At 31.8% G+C, this 3,426-nt stretch overlaps 1 long non-coding RNA gene across 1 annotated transcript; it reads right to left on the bottom strand.

Annotated features, from left to right (window-relative positions):
- Positions 1 to 1,184: 1,184 nt before the first annotated feature.
- Positions 1,185 to 2,795, bottom strand: LOC141706385 (uncharacterized). Its single transcript, XR_012568809.1, has 3 exons — positions 2,644 to 2,795; positions 2,480 to 2,548; positions 1,185 to 1,315 (listed from the first exon to the last, which is right to left on the bottom strand). It is a non-coding gene; the product is annotated as an uncharacterized LOC141706385 (long non-coding RNA).
- Between the last annotated feature and the right edge of the window lie 631 nt (positions 2,796 to 3,426).

Here is a 3,426-nt window from a genome sequence, read left to right as displayed (position 1 = left end):
ATCATAATCAACGTCAGAAATCAAATACGCCATGGTCTCAGTACATCATTTATAGATGAAAAAGAAGATTATGGGAATGATTAAAGAGCCTCGAATGTGATGGAAAGCGATTACAAATTAGGTTATTTGAACGAAGAAACATATGGGGACGAGGTTCAACACTGAGTAACAGTTGGAAATGCCCATAAGCATGAGTTACTAGAATTAGAAAGAAAAAGAGAATTAAGATATGTTATGCTGGTCCCTCCTAGATAGTAAAATAGGAAGGATAAATAGAAGTGAGTTGGCTTCAACGCTACCAGTATTGCGAATTCATAGGGCATTTATATGTATATACCCAGAAAGAGTAAGTTAGCTCCATTATATATAGAAGACGGAGATTTGAATTGAGTTATACAAGAAAAATGTCCTTACACATTGGTTTTTGGCGAGAGGCTATGCTGTTTGGCAACCGATGTTGATGTCGGTGATGTCTATTCTAGACATCGGCCATAACCCGATGTCTTTTACTTGCTTAGACATCGTTTCTGGAAAACTGGCTGAGGTCCATGCATTAGTTTTTTATAAAAAATATTAGAAATAAATAATTTAATTAATAAATTACACCTATCACAACAGATTAAACATATAATGAGCTATGTTTTTTTCCACATAGACATCATATATTTTCTTTTAGGTGATATAAAATAAAATATTAAACATCAATTTATTCAGTAAAAGGTGATGTTTATATTTGCATATAGACATCAGTTTTATCCCAAACAAAGTGATGTCTATGTTCAATTTAGACTTGAACTTGTCAGTCTTTGACATCAATTTATTTATCAAAAAGCGATGTACATTAATTTTTTGTACATAAGTTTTTCTTATTTAAAAGTGATGTACAATTGCTTTTGAGACATTAGTATTTATTCATTAAAAGTGATGTACAATTATTTTTTTGACATCAGTATTAATTCATTAAATGTGATGTATAAGAAGTTTATAGACAAAGTGTGTAAATTTCCACTTCTTAAGAAAAGACCTAACATAGCAAAGGAAATAGGTGTATTCACTGCAAAAATAAACAAACATCTGGACTTCGATCAATTTTACAAGGAAAAATCGTTGAAAATATTTTTACATTTTTACAATTTTAGCCAAAGTATACCCAAGCAAAACCCCTCATTGAGGTAAAAATTAGAATGATGGAAGCCAAAGTGTTGGTCATTAATCTTTATCTGAATAATTAAACTTTACAGAGTTAGATTGCAAATCTATCATTCCTCCTCTATAGCTACCACATTTCTTTGTTGTCTTCTCGTGTCGAAAGTCCCTGTCAACAAGCATATAATTGAAGAGTTGTTAAATACAAAGAACAAATTTAATGGTATGTTTACAAAGTTGGCAATTTTGATCACCAGTTCACCACACAAGAATGTCTACATACAAGGCCCAAAAGAATAAAGTCCAAGACAAATACACACAACTTCCATCTCTACATATGAAAAAGATTTAGTCACATTTATTTTTTAAGAACATGTCAAAAATAACCTAATACTTGTGCATATACTGGAATTTAAATCTATATCTTCCAAATCGACCACCATAAAAAACCAATATTACACCTACTATGTAGCAAATTTAAAACGCGGCCGACAAGAAAATTCCAATCCTAAAACATCTTACTTGATCGTTATGTACGTACATCAAGAGAGAAACTGGTTTTTATAAAATGTACTCCCTTGTGTCCTTATTACAGATCGTATGACTTTTTGTACACACTTCAAAGTATCTAGACCACATAGTTAAAATTATTATCTTTGTAATTTTTTTGTGAATAAATGCTAGATATTTTTAATTGGAAAAAGTTGTGTGTTCTTACCTTGAGTTCTCTGTCAAAAGTCAAACTACCTATACAAAGGACAAGAGGGAGTTTATAATATAGCAATATTATTCTCGAAGAATTAAATCCTTTCATTTATAAAAATATCCTATCCTACAAAGCTACAATTGTTCTTCCCCTAAAGAATGTACTTATGTGCCATAAAATGTACAACATATTGTGGAGCAAATAATTTTAGAAACATAAGCGTGCCTTTCAATTGGTGCAAGGTAAATAAGTAACACTAATAAACAGATTTGAAAGGTATAACAAACTATGTAAGCAACTTCAAATGCACACAACTACGGAATTTATCATGGAATTAAATTCAACCATTTATTATGTGTTTCAGGGGGAGGGGGCTAAAATTTGAAACTCCAGAAACATGAAAGACCAAGTTGCAAAAATATTCCAATTCCATCAGCTTCCACGTCGTTATTAAAAAAATTAATTCTATGTAAAAGTAAGGGAAATAAGTGGACAAAATAAATTTTGTTTGTCTCTTCATACAAATTACTTTTTGGTTCTTCTTAAATATTCATAAAGAAAGAAAGAAAGGGCAATGAGACAGAATCGATTTGATCCTATTTGTGCATATTACAGAGGTAGACATACCTTCCTCTAACCTGCCCCAAAACTTCTTGTGCTTTAGCACTGTATTCAATTTCAGCACCACTCTGCAGACTATTTGATATAGAAAAATACTGGTAAATATATACATGAACAATGACAAAATTAAGCTAATTGTTTTTGCAGAAAGTAGAAGGATTTTGTGATACCTTTGCCCAGTAAGAATTATCTTGCAGCTTCTCGTCAAAAAATTCCACCTTCACAAGTCCATGGGGTATCATGACCAAATCTTCAAGTGCCTTCACCTTCTCCAGCGGTAAAGAAATGTAAAGTTCATCAACATCACTGAACTCGTCAAAGTCCTCCTAAAATTTAGTGCAAAGAAAAAAAAAGCTTTATTATGCCGCCAACATAATTGAGCAACTGTTCTTTAAAACGAGTGAATCTAAATCAGCACATGCTTCAAAGTTCTAATAATGCTATGTAAAAATTTGAATGATAAAAATACTAGGGAATGTAAAAAAAGTATTCAACAATCGAACTAAAATAATTATAATGCAAAAGTAGAGAAGTTGGCTTAGGTAGACCTGATTATGTTCCGCATAGTTATCAAAGTAATCCTTGACATCATTAACGTGATGATGACTTAATTCATCATTATCCAATAGCCTAAGGATCAGATATTCAGTTCTAACTTCATGATATGAGCTTTGTGCTAAGTTATAGAAGCTTTCAAATGTGTCTGAAGTGAACATAATCTGTAATAAGTAACCAATATAACAAGATAAAAAAGCTAATAGACAAAGGAAAATCTTTATGTTACCGGATAAACCAGAAAATTCTGGAAAGAAAAATTACCGAGGAGGAATTACCCACTCTGGAAGCAACTAACGCATGAAGTTATAAAACATCGAGTCGGTCCCACAAGTGCCATAAACAGAAGTGCTCCTGTACATGCTAACAATAACCGCATCAAATTTAAGTGTCTAACA

This window comes from Apium graveolens, chromosome 2 (assembly GCF_009905375.1).
Source record: "Apium graveolens cultivar Ventura chromosome 2, ASM990537v1, whole genome shotgun sequence".
Lineage (NCBI taxonomy): Eukaryota > Viridiplantae > Streptophyta > Magnoliopsida > Apiales > Apiaceae > Apium > Apium graveolens.
Note: the sequence above shows the minus strand (reverse complement) of the source record. Positions and strands in the feature narration are given on the sequence as shown.